The 22,841-nt window shown below is 42.0% G+C and overlaps 1 protein-coding gene across 1 annotated transcript in view; it reads right to left on the bottom strand.

Moving 5' to 3' along the window:
• The window catches only part of FGF14 (fibroblast growth factor 14), a 782,690-nt gene that overhangs the window by 530,072 nt on the left and 229,777 nt on the right, over positions 1-22,841 (bottom strand). The window lies entirely within an intron of this gene.

Here is a 22,841-nt window from a genome sequence, read left to right as displayed (position 1 = left end):
TGAATACCTTTGTTAAGTGTAATGGATCAGTGAACAGTATTTTGTGGTTGTCTAGATATTCTATTCTACAGTACATATACTGTATGCTACTGGATGTAGTCTATTCTGCAGTATATTATATTTACCTCGTTATCAGTGAGTATTGGGGAAAAACAGTGAGATGGAGATACTCTTCAAGTACTTAGTTATACCATGACTGGATTTTTATTATCGTTTTACAAACTAACATATTTATTTTATTGATATAAATCTTGAAAATAAAAGTTCAAGCGAACACCTAAAATAATTTTAACAAAGTGTGAAAGATTATGTAGCCCTGTGTAGTTTTGGGGTTACATGCCTTTCTCCTCCTGTGCAATAATCCCTGTTAAGGGCAGGTTGCCAGGAGTAATCATGGGGTTTGCCCTCACACTCCTGTGCTGTGTAATATCTGGTGAAGGTAGTGTCATCAGGCTCTGTGTCCAATTACAGTGACATAGGGGTGGTGCCTACTGAATCTATTTAATATGCAGCATATCCTGTATTTAGTTAGTTGTCTCACCCACCTGAGAGAGACTGGTCTGACCCAGCAAACTGTCAAGGCTTTGGCATCTTTTGTGGCCCTCCCTTAGGGGAGAGGTGTGGGCAGGCTATTCCTCTTACTCCACCTGGGAGTAAGGGAAGAGCAAGGACAGCTTCTAGGGCCCTGACTAGGAGTGAGTGTCCAGGGACTTCCTTTGGGTTGGCAACCTGAGATGAGCGGCTAGAAAACCGGCCGCTATGATGGGCGGCTGTCCATGTCTGATGGTAATAAAGGATGCCAAAGATAAAGAACGCTTCTGTCCTGATTGTGGAGTCATTTGGGAAGAAGGTGCACAAAGAGGTTCTCTTTCAGAGACTCCTCCCTACTACGGTGGGGTCTGGAAGAGATGGAGGCGCTGTACCATGAGTGAGTATAACTCAGCAATACCTCATAAGCCAGTCCTGTTACCATCCCCCACACCATCGCGGGAGACTCAGGGATTCTGTAAGCCAGCAGGTGCACCACACTACACTTCATGTAACAGGGGTCAGTGTCCACAGAGGGGGGTCAATATGAGATGGGCCCGGGCAAATACCGTTATAATTATAAGGAAAAGTAGAATAAAAAAATCCACGCCGGCAGTAAAACTTACTACATACAGTATATACAGTATGTACTGACATTACAAGTATTTTTCCTGTGGTACAACTCTGTTTTCTGTTGATACAGGTTGTTACTAATTGGTTATATACCAGCGATGTCCCTCTATTATTTCCCTTCCCTGTTTTTAGGAGTTGGTATAGCATAGCGTATGGTTATCTTATCTATAGTGGAATATGTGTGGCAGCTTCTAAATACTGATGTCACTTGATTCTGGAACACAACTCAACTTCTGGTCTCACTTCTGCTCTCAGGGCACAGTTAACCCTGAAATGTCGCCTACTGTACATCTCTATCACACTAAAGCTCATGTGTTTACCATGCATATGTATTGTGTCATTTCTGCAATGTGATTAGCTTACTTTTTCTATATTTGTTTGAATTTATTTTGTTCTTTGCACCAAAATGTGCATTCACTGACCACATATTTTAATTATTTTTGTGCGTTTGCCAGAGGACCAGATTTATTCCTTGGTATTAGCCAAGTTTATGGACATTGGGTCTATTCCTCTGAGCACCTACTGCTTTACCTTTTATATTGGATTATAGAGACCGACACTTGTTTTACCAAGAAGTGCTATCCATGTACCCTTTTATATGGTATAATTTGACGACCATTCCTCTGAATGACATGAGAGATCAGCAGTGCTATCAACATGCCTTCTGTTATCCAACAATTTGCATTAGCATGGAAAACATTTTACATTTATTTATTATACTATTAAAAACTAAAACAATTTACATTTTGCAAATAAATGCAAGATGAAGCTCTTATGTACTGTATCTTAAGTTGTACAATGCCAGCACTTTACTGCAGTAGTACACGTGACATAATAATAGGAGACATAAAAAGAACAAGCCCTTCTGACATAAAAGCAGACATTAGGAAAATTCCCTGCCCTGAAGGGCTTGCAATCTAAGTGGTAAGTAGGGAGGATTTACAGAGACAGTAGAACATATCACTTTTCACTGTAGAATTAAATCAGTAATCCAGTAATATTTTAAATATATTAATAAATAATTATTAATTATTATAATAATATATTAATAATTATTAAATATATATATTTAAATATATATATATATATATATTTTTTTTAACAGCGTTCTTATTCCTTAAACATGGTGATGTGGAAAGGATATTTAAAGTTCTGTCATGGTCAAGTCAGTTAAATGTCAGCATTATCTAAACCTTCACTTCTTGGCATAAATGGGCATTAGAAGAAAAACACCTCCTGTTGCGCTGGGGCAAGGATAGGGATTGGATTGTAGACAAAGTTCTTCCGATTGATAACCTCAAAAGAAAAGACAAAACATGCAGACAGCACTGCAATAGTGCATTACCCAGGGACAACAATGATAATAATTAAAGAGCAGGGAGTGGTGAGACTGTATCCTGTGTGTATCTGGTGTGTGTGTATTTGGTGTGTGTGTGTGTGTGTGTCAGCAATCCACACCTGGCTTTTCTCGTAGCCTTGCAGGGTGCTGTTGTTCTCTCTAATTCCCTCTTTGCAATCAACAGCAGCTGTGTGGGCTATCACTCATTGGAGCAGTGCCCTCACACCCTCCTCCGGGGATTGGCCCGCTGGCCTTTAAGTACTGCATTCCCACAATCCTTCTCTGCTGAGCATAATCCTTCTTGGATGTTCACTGTGTTTGCCACTGCCACCTGTTTGGCCGCCTTGTTGCTGTTTCCATGTTCATGTTCCTTGTTCCTAGTTTGTGTTCCTAGTTCCTGGTTCCTGAGGCCTGCTGCTCTCCCTCCATTGCAGAGGCCGTGTCCTGGTTCCTGTGCTTAAGTGGAGGATCTCCAGCGTTTACTTCTGCTCCCTGCTACCTGAGGCCTGCTGCCCTTTCCATAGCAGAGGCCTGTCTACTGGTTCCTGGGGCCTGCTACACCCTCTCCATTGCAGCGGCCATGTCCTGGTTCCTGTGCTGAAGCGGAGGTTCTCCAGCGTTTACTTCAGTTCCCTGTTTCCTGAGGCCTGCTGCCCTTCCCTTAGCAGAGGCCGGTCTACTAGTCCTGAGGTCTGTAGCTCTCTCTCCTTGCACAGGCTCGATCTGGACTCCTGCGCTGAAACATTGGTTTTCCAGTGCTGCCTGGCGGTGTGCCCACTCCGGTCTGCCTACCCCCGCCAGAGACCGGTACCATGGGCCATGGTCACCGCACACGCAGACCCCGCTCCCATCCTGCAGCTACTAGGCTGAAGCGGGACCTAGTTGACTTCCTGTTACCAAAACTCCGCTTGGATAACATTTACCCTGATGTCTCCTATCCTGGCCCTGGCTCGTCCACTGACTTCGCTGCTCTCTCCATTCCAGACCCTGCTATGTACGACTACGAACTGCGCAATCCAGATCCGACTACGTGGTCTCAGGTCGGTGATTATACAACCCCACCTCAGCCCCACGGTCCAGTCCTGGTTTGTGGCGAGCACAACCGTGACAATTTGTACTTGTACTGTTTTGTGTGTGTGTTTTCCCTGGCTGTCCTGTGAGTGTGATAATGACAGGGAGGGGGTTGAGAGGATGAAGGGAGGGGGGGGGTTATAATGACAGGGAGGGGGGTTAAAGGAGGATGAAGGTAGGGGGGTTGAGAGAGGATGAAGGGAGGGGGGTTGAGAGAGGATGAAGGGAGGGGAGTGAGAGGACGAAGGGAGGGGGGGATGAGAGTATTTTTACAAAATAGAATATAAATTGGTGCAAATTGGTAAATACTTGGAGTGAAATTTAGAAAAAATAAGTGTCAGGTAATTTATAAATAACATTCTTCCCCAACAACGATTCTCACGCGCGTCGCACCTTTCACCATTGTGTCCAGTATTTTTGGAAAAGCCACCTGGCAACCCTATCAGAGGATGAGAAAAGTGTCTCCTGGGTTTTGTGTTACTGCATGTTACACAACTGTATGTCCATGAAACGTACACATAAAAAAAACTAAGTAGAAACTGAACAAGACAGTCTGCCTAAATAAATGACATTCAATTTAAACAGTCAAACATCCCCATTATCTTAACATTTCTAGTTCAGTATTTGGTCATTTATTCAAGCTTGAAACCCCATACAGTTCCATGTCAAAACCTGACATTCCAAATGGCAATTTCATGAAAATATATATTTATTTTTATTTATGGATATTTCTTTCGCCAGAAAAGTGCTCTATTACACAACAACTGTAAAAATTAATCTAAAGAAATGTAATGCTTTCACCCATGGCAAACAATGAGTTCTCGTTGGTATGAGAATGGCTTCCTTAAAGGGACAGCTTCCTCCAATGATGAAAGTAAAATAAGGACAGGGGCATGCTTATTAGGTTAAATGCACCTTTCCTAAAGAAATCACAGAACTGAAAGTATTCGTAAATAATTTCGCAAAACGTTTCCACGATAAACAAATGTTTTGGCTGTTTTTTAGTTTTTTTTACAATATTGAATGACTTTTGGTGACAAAACTGTTGGTCGAACACGAAGGACATGAATGTATTGTTCAGTGGACACAGAGAAAAGCAAAACGTACACATTTTCCCAAGATCCCAATAAGTAAAACAATTTATTTTAGAGCGATGGAAACTTTTTTAGCATGCCGCTTACGTAATGACCAGAAGATGCTTGAAATGGTCGTCTCACCCTCTATATTAGACTCTCATAAAAAGCTAGAACACCACACTTCCATCTAAAATGGCTCCCATAACATGTGTGTAAAACTATGATTTTGCTGGGGTTAAAGATTTAGTTCACCTCAGTAAACATATTTTGAAAGTGCGCTCCATATCATACCCTTTATAAGAGATTACCAATCTCATTTGTTTTTTTTCTAGCTGTTTTTGACTTTATTTTTATTCTTTTTTTAAAAATGGCCCAGAGCCTTTATTAGAGTGTTGACATGGCAACTCCAATTGTATTTCACTTTCGCCACTCAGCAGCACAGGGCTGTTTTCCATGCGGACTACAAAGGAACAAAAATGTCTCATCTTAATCTTTTCACATAAGGTTCTTTTTAGGTCATATTTACCTACTAAAACCCACCACACCTATTACTGACACTGGCTTACAACAACTTCCAGCTATCTTTGAGTGGGCTATCTGATTCTATCTTAAATAAATCCAGGACGAATAGGTTAATACGTAAAGACAGATCTGCTTCCTCTGCAAATCAAAGCAACAATCCCACATATTCATGTTTTTTTTATTTACCCCCTGGTTCTCAAGATAGTTACCGGTGAAGTTACCAGGTTCAAATCTACCTTCAGGGGAAACAAAATGGTCGCCACTTTTTAGGCCAAAAGGAAGCCGCAACATCACTGCTTGCAGCTTCCTGTTAGACGGCCATTTAAATCCCCTTTAAAACAAGGAAGTAATACCCTAACTTCACTAGTAAGTATCTCTGGAACCAGAGGGTCCCTAGAGCTGAACACAGTGCAGTTTAACTGTAAAAGACCCTCTGGATCCTAAAGGACAGCGGGGAGGGGAGTGGGGAGGGGAGTGGGGAGGGAAGCGGGGAGAGGGGAGTGGTAGTTTAGAGGGATTTTTGCTTTAACTAGCGTGTTTTTTTGTAGATAGAGTTAAACTATACAATTATAATACATGGCAGTAACAGCTTTACCCTTAAAGTTTTCTATTGTCTGCATAATTTTCATTGTCATGGGGAGTCCATGCATCGTTGTTTAGGAAATTCAATATGGATGTCAGCTCTTTTGTTTTATTCAATGTTTGTGGCCTTCAGTAATAATACATATATAGTCCAAATGTGCTTAGTATATTGAGTTTCAACGCTTCAGAAATCTTTCTGGTAAAGGAATAATAAAGCCAGGCAGGAGTGTATGCCTAAGAACAAAGACTGAACACTGAACAAAGCAGCCCTAGGGGTTTGTTTGCTATGCGTTTAGTAGCCTTGGGATCTAATGCCTAATGATGATTAATTTTTTTTACTTTAACCTTTGCTGGTAAAAAAAAATGTAAGCTTCTAAATAAGGCATTTTATGACAGTAAAACATTAAAATTTTGTGCCAGAAAACCCAGGCTGATGTTGAAAATATACTCTTGTACCGTACTGCTTCTGTCTGTGTATGTCTCCCAAGAAACTATCTGCATTGTAAGCTCTTCATGGCTCGTTTCCACCAAATACAGTATGTATCTTTATTTATTATGCACATACTGTATGTATATTATTATTCTATGAGAATATAATAGTTTAATAAATAGATATACAACAGCTCTGTATAGTCCTGATATATGGTTGGCACTATATAAATTTAAAAAAATGCAATACATGACTCAAAGGAAATCTACAGTACTCACATGTATATGATAAAAAGAGGCATACTATACCATAGGCCTGACTTAGAAAAGCTCATTTTGTGATTTATTCATTCAAGGCAACAAATAGCAACTTGCTGATAAGGCATTCCTGGCATGGGGACTTCTTGAGGTGTATATTTGGGGGTGTACACCAGGTCAACAGAAGATCAAGAAAAGGCAAGAGCAGAAACAGCAGACAATAATAGATGGTAAAGATGATAGGGAGGTTTGCCAGAATGAGTGTTAGTGGTGTCAGTTTGTTAGATTGTTGGCTAAGTTTGTGGTGTCAGTTTAAGTAGTGTTAGAAGTATGACGGTCAGATTGCAGAAGGTGAAAATCAGTGTTTTGTTGCGCAGGTGCACCTCTGGAGGTTTTTTTTAAATCTCTGGGCACCCTTGATCTTCAGACCTCACTCATCCCCTCCATGCTTACATACACACTCACCTTCTTTTCCACAAGTACACACCCAACACACTTAATACCCTCTTCTTACACACTCCACAATCACACATCATAGTCACCCTTCTACTCAACACACACTCCACATGTATCACCTCCTTCTCACACATCACTCACCCCCTTTCTTAATCATAAACACTACATTTATCCCATCCTCTTAATTACACCACAGTCCTTCCTCAACCCCACAAAAAGCACCAACCTTCCTCGTCCTCCCCACACAAAATCAACCCACTCTCCTCCCCACACAAAACTCGCACTCTGTCCCTCTTCCCCTCCCCCCCCCCTTCCCATACACCTCACGTCAGATGCTCAGCAGGTGCATCCTGCACTTTATAAAGATGAAGAGGCTACTCTCTCCAGGACTTATGGATCGCATCCTCTACATATTCAGGCTGCGCCTGAGATGCACACCATTGAGCACCCTTGGTAGAGGGTCGCGGCACACCAGGGTTCCCCGGCACCCTGTTTGAGAAACACTATTCTAAGGGAATCTGAGAGCTAAGGAAAGGTGCTCAGGCATAACAGGGGTGGCACACACGCTTGCAACATTTATCAACCAACTCTCCATTTAAAAGTAGTCAAGTTGCTGACAAAGTACTTTGAAATTAAAGTCAATAGCGGACTATGTACTAAAGCAGTGTTTCATCCTGCATAATTTAGAATAGATTATTATAATTTTTACAGAATAGATTATTAGAATATGGGAGTTGTAATATTATGCAGGGATAGGTGCACCCTACGTAAAAAGTTAACATTTTATAAAGAAACATTTGTCTTAAAGAGGCAATCCAAGCGGGTGAATCTTTTCGCATTTTTTTTTAACACAGAATTGAAGCAGGGGGTCTACGGAGCTGATCCTCATTAATTTCAGCTTTGGGGTAACCCCCGTTTCTGAATATACATACCTACATAGGTGCTGCTGGTAGCCACTCCGTTCGGCTAGCAGGAATCACGTAATTTCCCCTTCCCAAAGCTTCCGCGCCCGGCGGGCCTATAGGAAGCTGTGACATCATCTGGTGGAGCTTTAATGCGGGAGCTTTAAAAAGCAGAGCGATACCGGCACCCCACCAGAGGTAAGTATCTCTGGAAGCAAGGGGTCCCCAGGGCTGAAATTAATGGGGGTTGGATCTGGAGATCCCCGGTTTCAATCCCATGTTAAAATGTAAAAAAATTGCCCACTTGAATTGCTCCCTGAAAGAGCTGAAACCTACTGTAAATCCATAATGGCTAAGAGGAGACAACAGTACATAAAGGGAACCAATACATGAGTCATATTACAAGTCTACAACTGAGCTGCAAATGAGAATCATTGAAATACAGGACATTTCATCACATATTAATCTGTGTCAAAAATTAATATTGAGGAAATAAAGAGAACTTGTAAATGTTACTCGCTAAAGTACATTTTTTTCATTATACGAAATGCAGGTATGTAAATCATCTGTGAATTAGAAAATAGGAAAATAATGAGGAAAATGTTTCATATTTAGGACATAATTTAGAGATCCTGAAAAATATATTTGAAATATTTAATTTAAGAAGTGACCTAGTATTAATGTAACGATCATTAACATTGGTTTGAAACCCACGTCCATGTCAATTTGGGCTAGTTAATTTGGGTTAGATTTACGAAAAATTCTGTAAGATGCTGTAAAATACCTCATAGCCCATTTACTTTAACGTATCTTACGGCGTAGAATTGCTTTGCAACTATAGCATTTTATCTCCTTGTCGCAATAGTAGCTCTTTGGGGCATTTATACGCTCTATAAAATCTTTTTCACAAAATTTAAATATATATGATAGCTACAGTTTTGTTTATGATTTCTGTTTAGATAGAGATATATATATATATATATATATATATATATATATATATATATATATATATGTAGCTCTGCAGAAGGAAAGGTCAGTAGAGAAGTGATAATGAGCTGCTCTTAAACTATGTTTAATCTATACCCGATCACCTGACTTAGTTGCTTGCATGGATATGCGGTGAACTACTGGCTCTTTCTCTCCTATTCAAAGGAATCTCTAATAAGGATAAGATTTCATGTAGCACTAGCAGTTGATTTAACAGTGAGTGCAAGCTTTTTCAGGTCAAAGAGTCAATCCAAGCTGCACTAAAAAAAATTAATAATAATAATAAAAAAAAATATATATATATATGTTTCAGGGAGAGAGAGGTGGTGGGAGAGGGGGAATAAGAGGTGGGGGGTTGGGAAAGGGGAGGGAGATGTGGGGGTGGAGAAAGGGGAGGGGAGGGAGAGGGAAATAGTGGTGGGGAGGAAGAGGTGGGGGTGAGGGGTAGGGGTAGGGGGAAAGGGGGAGGGGTGAGGTGGAGGGAGTGGTAGATGGGAGGGAGGTAGAGAGGTAGGTTAGAGAGGAAGGCGAGTAGGAGAGATGGAGGTAGGAGGGTGGGAGAGAGGAGCGTGGGAGTTAAACAGGTGTATAGTTTGGTGGGAGGATGGGAGAAAGGTGTATAAGTGTGAGGGAGGTGTGTAAGTGGGTGGGAGGGAGAGGTGTGTAGGTGGGTGGGCAAGAGGTGTATTATGGGAGGGAGAAAGATGTGTGGGTGGGAGAGAGGTGGGCGAGGTGGGTTTGAAAGATGGGAGGGAGAGAGGAGGGGCAGGTGGGAGGAAGAGAGAGGAGAGAGGGAGGGGTAGGAGGGAGAGGTGAAAGGTGGGAGTGATATGTGGGGGCGTGAGAGAGAGAAAGAGTTGGGGGCATGAGAGAGAGCTGGTGGTGCGAGAGAGGTGGGCGCGTGATTGAGAGAGAGATGGGTGCTTAATGGAGAGAGAGGTGGGGACATAAGGGAGAGAGAGGTGGGGGAGAGGGAAGTAAGAGAGGTAAGAGATGCGGGTATGAGAGAGAGAGAGAGAGGATGAGGGGTATCGCAAGGCCGCTGATACCGTCACCCTCTATGCTCAAAGTCAAAAGCAGAACTGCCTTCTCATGCACTTAACTAGGGACTAAATATGTCCGTTTAGCTGTAAACCCCCAATAACTATTCAGTTTCAAGAGCAGGTAATCTAAAATTGTATGGATCGACAGTTACATTTCAGGAAAATAGTATTTGAGCTGTTATGGAAAGATCAAACTTATTTTTTTGTAGACTACAATAATGGAATAATATACACTACTGTATGTTCTTCCCATTTGTTCATCAATCATAATGACCAAGATTAGAAGCCAGATATTTTTTACCCTTCATGATATGCTATCAGGAACTGAATTTCTAATGCAAAAACAAATACAGTAGTAGTACAGTATATTGAGCAAACATTTGTTGCTGATTTTGCACTTAGATTCATACACAGTAAGTGAAGCTCATACATTTCACATCCAAACACCATGTATTTTGAGCAAATTGTTATTCATCTGTCTTGGCTTCTGTATCTTAATTTATGACTAGACTAGCAGCAAGCACTCTTATCACACATACCCTATGCTTAACCCTTGGAATGTTGTATACTATATAAGCTACATGCATTTACCATTTCGTAGGTTTTTATAGACCTGCAGACTTTATGCATTTTCTTTCTACATTTTTCCTATCGTGATACATAAAACTTCTGGGTGATATAAATTTTGGGTTCTTGGCCCATGGCTGATGTGCTAGATAAAAGAAAAATAACCGTATTACAGGTCACAGAGTAACTATGTAGCATTGTAGTTTTTTCAATGTATTCCACTCTTTTTTTTCTTTCTTTCTTTCTTTCTTTCTTTCTTTCTCTTTCTTTCCCTCACTGTTATAACTTTAACAATGTTCAAAATAGTAATAAAATGCTCAAATTACCATGTACTGTAAGTGGATCTGAAGTATATCCAAATTAGAGATGTACAGGGGTGTGTGGCTTGACGCAGCTCAAAGATGACCGCTTAAGGCTGGTGCTCTGCAACGAAGGGACGATTTATTAAACAAAATACAGGTTTAAACTTTTCAAATCAGAAAGATATCTGATACCAACATCTCCTCAAGAGCTGCAGATGAGACCAAAAGAGAGCAGGATTGATGCAGGTCTCCCAGTTCCATGCCCGGAGAGAGCGGTGATCTGAGGCCCAACAACCAGGTGGCAATATGAAAGTGGAAGAAATTATCCCGACACTCCTAGTCAGAATCACAATTGATAGACCCATTACCGGTCACAGCAAAAAAAGATGCATGCTTTCTTCAAAGATTGTAAGCTCACACTACATGGGTTCAAGCTCACCATTCAGGCTGATCTGCAAAAAAGGTTATGGCAGAGCTAAAGCAAGACCTCACAACCATAAATGTAAGAACGGAGGCCCTAGAACTGATGGTGGATGACAGAGTTAGGCCAGAGCAAATTGGAACAAAATTTCTCTACCGTAGAAAAAACCATTACAGACATTCAGGAAAAACAGAAAAACTTGGAGAATAGGTATCAATGGGATATCCGAAGACCAGGACCATAATGCTATAAAATCCTTCCTGATTATTTTTTTTCCAATTCTCCTACCCTCAGCAGAATGTAAAGAGTTGCTGATGGATTGAGCTCACTGCACCATGAAGCCAGATCTGCACCTCAGGAGACCCCAAGAGACATATTGGTGCGAATGCACTATTTCCACATAAAGGAAGATATATTAAATGCGATCCGGTGGAGTTCCTAGACAACTACAACAATCTCGAGATCGTCCCTGACTATCACCCCTGACATTGGCAAAAAGAAGAAGCCTTAAAGCCATAACTGCAATATAAATGGCGATTCCCTTTCCAATTCATTATAATGAAAAACTGAGCCCAGTCACCCATCAAAACAGCAGAAGAGGGACGAATCCTTCTCAGCCAATAATACCTGATACCAAAAGATGACCCCCAACTGAAAAACCCCAAAGGATCTGTTCAGAATGGAGCCATACACTCCAAGACGCAAGAGGCCCTGAGGACATAATTACCTTTTTACCTTGGAGATGATCTGAAGGCCCTGAGGAACTCCTCAGATTGGCTCAACCTCTCCCTTCTCTTCATGTTTCCATGCCCTGGATTTGCCCTTTTGTGTTCCTCTGACCCTGACTATCTCCCTCAGTGTTCCTGCTGTCTTGAGTCTTCCCTTATGTGACCCTCCTGATTCTCTCACAGCCCTCCTCCCGCCCTGGTGCCTTCAAGTCCTTTTCACCCTGACTTGCTCCCTCTGTTTCTTCCCGCTCTGGCTCTCTTCCTTCTTCCCTTTTTCCCTGCTCATCTCGCTCCTTGTTTGTACAAATGTCTCTGTATGTTCCCATTGACTGTCCGGCTGACGATCGTTATGCACCCAATCTGCCAGTGGCCCACCAAACAATCGTAAATTGAGGTTTATGCGTGAGAGATACAAAACTTATCTCTTTTTTCCTTATCTCTCTTTTAACACCCTTCCAGTGCCTCTCTGTTCTTCCTTTTCTCTTTCTTTTCCAATCCCTGTCTAAGTTGTAGAAACCTTTGTATACCAGTATTGCTGACCTGAGGAAGAGAGGAAAACTCTCAAAAACTTGTCCTATGACATAAATGGTTAGCCCAAATAAAAAATCACCTAATACTATATAAATACAGCTGAACCCCATTAAAACGCGGTGCTCAGGGTCCACCCAATTAGACCGCATTATAACCGGGATCGCGGGGAGAAAATGGCTGCTGCAATCAGGGGACCCGGCTGCACCCCCATGCAGGACTTACCCAAAGCAGGGTGCTGGGGATCTAACACCACGGGTCAGCCATAGCGCAGGGGGTGCTGGGTGTCTGTCTCCGTGTGTCTGTCTGTCTCCGTTTGTAGGTAGCAATAAAACATTGTATAGTAGACAAAAAAAATGGCCACCGCAATCGGGAACCTGGTGGCACCCCCACGCAGGGAAGGAGGGGACAAATGAAACCAGAGGTATTTAACACTTTCCAATGCTGGTGTGTGTGTGTTCAATAGAAAGGCTGAAAATATTGCTGAGGAACCTTAATAGCTAGACCAATCAATACAGTGGTGCACTGAGTACATAATTAAGCTATTTGATAGCCTACTAAACAACAGAGCCAAAGAATAATTGCCCAGGAAAATAGTAGCTACTGTATATCAAGTGCCAAATATCTCAGATGTAAAAGAACAGACTCAGTGATAGATTATTATAACAGACTTTAATAATATATTTAATCCCTCAATTTGGCTAAGCCACAGAGTCTGTTCTATTGAACTATTATAGTGATATATACTCCATATTCAACCCCTATTTGGAAGGTTTGATTTATCTATCACTGCTGTGTGACTGATACCTACCTTGATGTGAGCTAGTCACATCATTGATGCATTGAGATTACAGTGCCATTCCATCTGCTAATTAAAAGTGGCTATTACTGGGGTACATGTTAGCACAATCTATTAGCTACATGTCCCCTAATTGATTCACCATTATTAGTATATTATATATTTGTAGCCACTTCTACCCTTATTGATACCTAGTTTACATATATTCCTAATATTATTCTTAGTATCATACCATATACTTATGCCATCATATACCCCTATTCTTTGAGTTGAGTACTCTCGTATTGAGGTTCGATTTGTACCTGAGTTACTCCTCATTGGATTTGTTTTGGACCACATATACTTGGACCTATATACTTTTTAATTGCTGTTTAGACATACAGTACATTCCAGTGGCACATTGTGACGGTGAAGGGGTACCCCGGCTCACTACTAAAGGTTCAGCCCACTTGGGTACCCCTGATCATGTGTTGAGGTTCTACAGTGTCAGCTTTTGGACCTAGATGTCGTAAATGCTTTGACTGTATGCAAATTATGCGACAAAGATTTTTTGTGTTTTGCCTTTCCTGGTGTGCTGGGACCAGGAGATTTATAGGCTGTAAATTTCAGGGTGGGTTTGCCAGAGAAAGTCTTTACAGAATGTGACTATATATCGGGAGTTCAAAGTTATGGGATACCCCAAAAGATGAAGCCGGGAATCAAGTGAGATTCTCGGATATATCAAAGCACATTGCTCCGGGCAAACTCCTACCCTGAAAACGTTCTTGCGACTAACCGCCAGGATTCCTGCTGCAGCATAATCCAGACAAGGTTAATGGGGCATGAAGGGGTTAATGTATACCTGCAATATACAGGGTATCCCTAGTATAAGGAGGGGTGCCCAGGTACATGCCCAGGTACCCTGAACCTGGTATAGGGGTTCAGGGGATGCTCCAGCTATATGAGAAACCTCTGAGTGGTTTTTGTGTGTACAAATTTTAAATGTCATTTCTAGAGTGTGGCAAGGATGAGGCTAGTGAGTGTAGGCAGTATATCCCCTTACTCCATCCTTGACACCAGAACAGGGACTTACACATTTTTATCACACAAGATACAAGACAGTATATTTTATTAAAGAGTTATGTTTAATATGTATATGTACTGTTAACCTGTCAATGAACTGTGGGATTTCCAAGTCATGGATTCCGAGGGACCAGATGTCTACCAAGCTTGGTGCCTATGGGTCTGTGCGTAGTCTGGAAATGAAAGCCTCAGGGATGCCAAGGTGTTAGAAGAGGAGGGGTACTGCAGTTCTACTTAAGTACCACCGTGCTGGGCTAACACAGGGCTATCCGGCCACTATTTGCCCAAACCCAGACTCTTTGGAGCCTGGACTGTGGGGGGGCACAGTATGCTAAGAGGCAGAGGTGCCAGGTTGGCGCATGCCCCTTAGAAGAATGAGAAAAGGTGCCCACCCGGCTTTACAATACCGGCAAATCTGTGATTGGCTGGCAGGAGAATTCTCAAGCTCTGATAGGCTGTAGAGGTTTGTGAATGGGACACTGAAACCCATAAGAAACCTTGCAGGCAATCAGGAGTGCAGATTCCAAGGGCGAAACCATAAGCGGAAAATTCAAAGATGCTCTATGCTGAATAGATGCGAGCCGGCTTCTAAGATTTTGACTCAGAAAAGTTTCTGTTCCGCATTTTGAGAACTTAGCGGTTGCGGCTGGCATTTTATTTGTTAACCCCGTTCCCAGTAAGTGTTTTCAGAAATAAGTACAGATGATTTTTAATTAGGCACAGAACCCCTCCAAAGAACAGATGCTGTACCTGCTAAATAGATAGACATGTTCAAAATGTGTCTCTTATGTTCATTAAATGCATTCATTCATTTATATAGAACAGATGCAATAAATGAAAATGATGCAGTATACCAATAATGGTGTGTGTGCGTGTGTGCGTGCGTGTGTGCATGCATGTGTGCATGTGTGCGTGTGTGTGTGTGTGTCCCCGGACATGGCAAATCCTGGAAGTTTGCTTCAAAAATTTTGTAATTTTTTTTAAACGGGAGCCACGCTAACACCGCATTATAAGCGTTCTGCGTTGTAGTGGATCACGCTATAACGGGGTTGAGCTGTGTATATATATATATATATATATATATATATATATATATATGTGTGTGTCGATGCTGGACTAATTAAAGCGTTCTTATTAACATGATTGTAATCTCTATGTCAATTCATGATCACTTGCTGAAACGCCATGTACAGGTGCACCGACAAGTATTCTAAAACTTTCCTTAAACTTGCCTTGGAAAATCTGGGGCTATCACCAACAAGATCCAGGTACATGCTGGGTACATGCTGCAAACATTTCAGTGACATTTCTGCAGAGACTAATGGCCTATCGGATTAACACAGCAGGGGTCCCTGGCAGTCCCATTCAGTTTGAATGGGACTGCCAGGGACCCCCGCTGTTAATCCGATGGGCCATTAGTCTGTCTGCAGAAATGTCACTGAAATGTTGCAGCATGTACCTAGCATGTACCCATGATGTACCCAGAATGTACCTGGGTCTTGTTGGTGATTACCCCAGATTTGTTTTAGAATACTCGTCGGCACTACTGTATATGTATGTACAGGCAGTCCTCGGTTATCCAACGGAATTCATTCTGGAAATAGCAAAGGATAGTGAAAGTGAGTCCCATGTTAATCAGTGGCAGTGAGTGTTGGAAACGCATTCAGGCGTCGGATAACGCATTCAGGCGTCAGAAAACGGCCTATAGGGTTGCATTGTAAAGCGTGAGATATGCCATACATACATATATATATATATATACAGTATATATATACAGTACATACATACAAACATACAGTACATACATACATACAATCAATTCATTAACAATATCTTGATGTGTTTGTGCAGGTGAACAACACATCTGCGTGGTTAACACATGAGAGACATGAACCTAATAAAGGAAATTCTATATAGCAGATAAGCACTATCCTCCAAATAACTACATCAACAGCTATATTATTTCTAACCTTGACTTGGGTCCAATATTATGGACACATATTCAAAACCAAACAAATAGTCTGTAGAAAAACTATTAATATTATATACATCTAATCATAAACTCAAATATACATGGAGATTGTTTGACAAGTGCATACACATAAACCAGTACAGTAATGACTAAATCAGAAATCAATATGATGGTACTGTAAATATGTACATTTGAAAAAAGTACATCCCATAACATCTATCTAAATGAACATACAGTATAACATCATACAGTATCTACGATCATCATATATATGTGCATGTACATCGTTCTACCATACAAGTTACAAGGTTTGATGGAACATTTGTCAATATTTCTTAAGAGTTTAGAAAAATATCAGCAATGTCATCTTAATAAAGAAGATTAACAAAATATTTATAGGAGATATTTATACAGTAATATGTGTTTTAGCTCCCACTCAATATTCATCCCATGCGGGTCCGGATTATCATCAAGAGCAGCGAGCCCTGTGTTAACTGCCATTTCTGTACACCGATAATCCTGCTTTTTTTCTTCCACTTCTTCACTCCAAGATGAGAACACGCCAAGGGAATGCCGCACAGAGGTCGTGTGGGTTCCTATGTATACCCAACACAGGGGTGTTACTCAGCTACTGCTTGATTGATCATTATGTAGTCACACTGTGGGGTGGGCTTTGAGATAGAGATGATACCACTACGGAGACACTCAGTCTTCAGTCACCAATACTACAGCCCACACCCCTATATAAAGGAGTGCATATTGATATTAACTGTATTAGATGATGTCATACAGAGTCCACAATTCTTGCGTACCACTCGATCCTTAAGAAGACGTATGTATGCATAGTTATACAGTACATAATTTTTTAACAAATCAATATTTATATCATTGTTTCCATCACCACATGAGTTTTTTGATGCCCTGATTTTTGAGATTCCTTTCCTTACAGAAAGAGCTAAAGAGCTTTTATCCTGGGAAAAATATGAAATTTCATGGCTAGGCAGTATCGCCACAATCAAAATTAATATTCTTCCACAAATGTTATATTTTTTTCCAAACTCTCTGTAAGAGACATGGGCAGAGATACAATCAGGGAGACGTATTTTGCCCCAGGGAGTCAGACACAGATAAGGATATCACATCAAGTTTACAACAGCTACTGAAGCTTACTGCTACAAATTCAAAATACAGTAGGTATAATACTGTATATCCCATGAGTCAGTATTCAGTTTTTAATGTCATTCTTATGCAATAAATAATTACTTGTATTGTGTGTGTGTTTATATGAAGAAACAAGAATGTAGTTGAATGAGGAGTGTGGTATATTTTTTTACTTATACGATGTAGAGGAACAATTGCATGGCTTTTTATAAAGAAATACGAATGTTGGTAAATGAACTTAGTAAATCTTTTTTTTTTTAATACTCATTTACAAAAGGTCACTGATTACTTTTTGCCTGTTATTACTTGGACCAAGATCCAAAAAAAGGGTGCTAAACTTTATATAGCTAAGCTTTATATAGCATCAGATTTAATTTAGCTTGAGATTAAGATCTTTAAAACAGCTTGGGAGATTCACATCTTTTTATATGGATTTTTTTCTTACTTTGGATCGATAAGATACCTCAGTTTTTACGGGAACACACTGCTGTAACTGTGGATGTCTTTGTTGACATGTCTCCCCATTGGCTGGCTACTTTGCGCCAAAACACACCTGTTTGGCTGGTTACCATGGCAATCATGCAGTTAAATATCTGCCGGGAGCAGTGACCTGCCCACCCCTTAAGAAGTTCCAAGCATGGAATGAACGCGCGTCGGGTAATGAGCGTCAGCAGCTATACTGCCCTGTAAATGGAGCTAAAGTTAGCTAAAATATGATGTGCGCCGATCAAGGAACCCACTAGTATGAGTTAGAAGTGAACAAATCCACTGAGAATAGGGCGCTGCAGTGCATGCTGAACTCAGCTGAATAACAGTGACAGCACAAAACCTGCTTTGAGACACATAATATCTGAATTGACAGGGATCGTAGCTACTGTCATGAGTATCATGCCCAATAAATTGTGAGTGTAAGATTATCCTTAGTGTCCATTTACCATTTGGGTGATTAATATATGTGGCAGGGTCTCCCTCTGGGCTCCTCATGTCCCCTTACCTACGAAGTGCTGGGGGGGTATGGGGGCGGACAAGTGGTGGGAAAGAGAGCGCGTGCATTTGGCGTGTGCAGGGCAAGAGCTGTGGTCGGAGAGGTGACTGAGTCGACAGCGGCACCCTTTGCAGGGCGCCGCCATGTTGCTATGCCTGCGCATGCGCAGTGTGAGATCGCGCATGCGCAGGAGAAGATACGAACGGTGGCCAATAGGAGAAGGCTCCCAGCAGAGACTACATGTCCCATGAGCCCCTGGGACAGGGACACATGTCGGCCAACAGCCAATAGGACTGCAACTTCTCCTGGAGGGGGACATTGATACATTTCGCGAGCAGAGGAGCATGCCAGTCGGAGCTGGGATGCCATCAGGGTAGGGTGTGTGCAGGTGTCTGTCAGGCCAGAGATCCCCATTAGGCCCCAACTCTTGTCAGCTTAATGGTTGCTGCAGGGACAGGCCCCTAGATAGGAACACTGCCCCTGTAGTACCAGAGTGAGGGACACAGGCAGGATGCGGCTGCACCCTGGACCAAGGTGATCTGGGACCAGATCACCCCTCTGTACAAAGAGACATTGTTCATTGTGGCACAGTCCAGGCAGGATACCACCCAACGTAGAGACGGATGCGTCGCAGTTCGTCAATGGATCTGTGGACTCCATCTCGCCGCAGCAGCGCGCCCTGCTGTGGGAGCACCCGGCAGGTACCCATCTCAACTCGTGCACCAACAAACACTTAAGTGAGTAGCGCTGTACCACACAAAGAATGGCGTATTACCTTGTGAACACAGGGGTTGTTGGGTGCCCAAGGGCCCCTTATGTGTGGGACTGTACAATTGAAGGTGATATATATATATATATATATATGGTCGTGCATGACCAGGTGAAACCGGAATATCTATTACGTTCATGCAGTAAAACTATTATCTTTTCACCAAGTGTGTAGTTTATTGTATGTGGGTCCTGTAACAGGGTTATTCTACATACTAGAATCCCGTACAGGTGGAGGCGCTTCAGAGCATCGATCCAGGATACACCCCAGGTTCCCAGCAGCGGAGGCTCAGGCCTCCTGTGAGCCGCTTGTATTGCACCTTACACACACCGTAGCCACACATCTCCCAGGGGGTGGGGGAAAGTGCTTTACATACATATATATATATATATATATATATATATATATATATATATATATATATATAAACACACACTCACACACATACATACATACATACATACATACATACATACATACATACATACATACATACATACATATATATGTATGACACTTTAGCCACAAGGAGCAAACATGAGAATTTTGCCAGTTGCTCTATTTATTAGTAGTATGTACATACATTGCTCCCAAGATTGATTCCGTAAACTAGAAATAAGAGCTTTAAAAGTGTACAGTATATGACTACAGTTTAACATGGATAAAAGCGTGCACATGCCCTGGCAATCTGCCACAATACAGCAGCATTGATTAATGCAGGCACTACTGTTTTGGTTAAATATGGGAGGTCTTCACACCCATAGCCTTGAATCAAAGTGGTTGTTTTATGATCTCCAGCACTAAATGATAGCATATTTTTCACTTCGAACCATACAGTACATAACAATCCCAAGGGGCAATATTAACCCTCTGATATAATCCATCAGGGTGGAACCCCTCATGAGGAAGACAACTCATTCAGAGTTTTCGGTACACATATGCTCTATCTTTTGAGGTTTTAATGAATTTTTGGATATGTTATCTTTGAAGTAATATAATAAAATGTATTTTCATTATCAGTGGAGGTGAGTGCATCACTAGGGATTATGGGCCTCATGCAGTAAGCGACGATTATGTGAAATCGGCAAGCTTATCGATTAGTCATGTTATTGGCGTTTTTCCCTCTCCGTATGCAGTAAGTGCCGAATACATTCAAAATCAACCAGAAAACAAATCCGCCCACTCTCACGATGATGAGCCGATCACACACAGGTGTATCGGCGTGCGTGGCGGGGTGCTGTTAGGTTGCACAATCACAAATCTTGCTGAATCAGGCGAAACAAGCATGTTTTTGATTGCGCGCCATATTTAAAGGCAACGTGTACTGCTAATCATTCTCTGTGTTGTTGGGAGTGAGAGAGAGAGAGAGACGCACAGAGCTGGACGATTGAAGATTTGCATATTGACTGAGAGACTTGTTGTGTATTGGGTGAGCTTTGTCCTTTGTTGTTTTGTTTACATCTTTGTCTTGTTTTATATGTGGAAGTGGGTCGTGTGATTGCCTGTACATTTCTTGTCTGTTTTTTGTGAGTGCTGGAAGTATGCCCGCAAAGCGTGGGAAGAGTGATGCTGGTGGGAGTGGGAGTGCTACTCGTGGGAGTACGCGTCGGAGTGAACGTACTGTTCAGGGGAGTGATGTTGCTGGTGCACCGAGTGGTGTTGCTGGGAGTGGGAGTGCTGTTGCTGGGAGTGGGAGTGCTGTTGCTGGGAGTGTGAGTGCTGTTGCTGGGAGTGGGAGTGCTACTCGTGGGAGTACGCGTCGGAGTGAACGTACTGTTCAGGGGAGTGATGTTGCTGGTGCACCGAGTGGTGTTGCTGGGAGTGGGAGTGCTGTTGCTGGGAGTGGGAGTGCTGTTGCTGGGAGTGTGAGTGCTGTTGCTGGGAGTGGGAGTGCTGTTGCTGGGAGTGGGAGTGCTGTTGCTGGGAGTGGGAGTGCTGTTGCTGGGAGTGGGAGTGCTGTTGCTGGGAGTGGGAGTGCTGTTGCTGGGAGTGGGAGTGCTGTTGCTGGGAGTGGGAGTGCTGGTGCTAGGAGTGTGAGTGCTGGTGCTAGGAGTGTGAGTGCTGGTGCTAGGAGTGGGAGTGCTGGTGCTAGGAGTGTGAGTGCTGGTGCTAGGAGTGGGAGTGCTGGTGCTGGGAGTGCTGCTGGTGGCGCAGTTGCTGATGGGGTGTCTGGTGGTGGCGTGCTTGCTGGTGGCCAGCTTTTGGAGGCTCTTCCATTGGAAGAAGGAGAGTCCAGTCAGCACCAGCCAAGCTCTGACCCTAAACCTGCTCGGAAAAAACGTGTGGAGAAGCCACGTAATCCTCGCTTCAATGACCAGGAAAATAGGGCTCTTGTCACTGGCATTCTGGAGCACTATGACAGTCTCTATGGACATTTAGTAGGTAAGTGTAACTTTACATTTATTATTCAAATACATGTGATCCTAGGTCATCTGAGTTTTGTTCATATGCAAATATGGGTACACAATATCTTTCTATGTTCATTAGTGTGGAAACACAGCTTTTTATCATGCCTTACAAGGACAAATAAACACAGGCGGTCAATTTGCCAGAACTGCATACAATATGAATGCAACCTTGCTTACATGTATAGGTTTAGTAGTGAATGCTCATGTGCTGCACATATTACACATAAAACAGCATGTTTGCTATCTCTTGGAACAGCTAGCAGTGTAGGAAACTGGTGCTTATATTATTATTAATTTACCTCATATCTTTTATATGTTTTTCAAGGGCGGACAAGTGCAGCAAGCAAAAAAGAAATGTGGGACACAATAATCATTGGTGTCAATGCCTGTGGGAATAGTGTCAGGGACAAGTATCATTGTCGGAAAAGATTTGATGATATTAGGTCCAAATTGAAAAAGAAAATACAAGACCAACGCGTGCATGCTACTGGCACTGGAGGTGGGCCCACACCACAACGTCTCATATTGACTCCATTGGAGGAGCTGCTTCGGCCAAAATTACTTACCGTCGTCGTGGAAGGCTTGGCTGGTGACCGTGACATTGGAATTTATCCGTCACAATTTCCAGCAGGTGATAAATATTACTGTACTAGGCGTGTCGTTGCTTACAGTTATTTTGCATAGTTACACTGCTTTTTATACTGTCTTCACAATATAAGCATACCTGCATCTATATATGTATATGTCTGATTCTGTATATATATATCTCAAAATAGACATATATGTAGTAGTCCTACTAAAAGCAGTAACTAATATAGCACGTGCCATTGCGTGCTCATTTACATGTGAATTCCCAAAATGCATAGCTGCAGTGGAAGCAATTGATGGTGGGCGAAGATGGGGAACAACAGGGTAGTACACATGTGTAACACATGTTCATGAGAAATTATTAGTAGCTACAGGTACAGAACAGAAATATGTATCATATTATTGTGTATTTTATTGATTTTACTCCGACAAACATGACATTACTGCCTATTTTAAGCATGCATCAAAGAAATTGCATGTAACGGCCTACAAACATCACTGGCACTAACACATCTATAGTTGCTTATGAAAAGGTCCATTTTTGCTTTATGTCATATACAGACAGCATAATGAGGCACACGTATCATATGTTATGTCATTGTTTTCATAACTTAAACACTGCAGATGACTACTTAGCTCATCTACCATTGTGTTAAAGCAGCTGCAATTAATATCTCATCACAGCATACACTTCAACAGAGGGGGTGGGGTTCAGCACACAC

Source organism: Ascaphus truei, chromosome 3 (assembly GCF_040206685.1).
Source record: "Ascaphus truei isolate aAscTru1 chromosome 3, aAscTru1.hap1, whole genome shotgun sequence".
NCBI lineage: Eukaryota > Metazoa > Chordata > Amphibia > Anura > Ascaphidae > Ascaphus > Ascaphus truei.
Note: the sequence above shows the minus strand (reverse complement) of the source record. Positions and strands in the feature narration are given on the sequence as shown.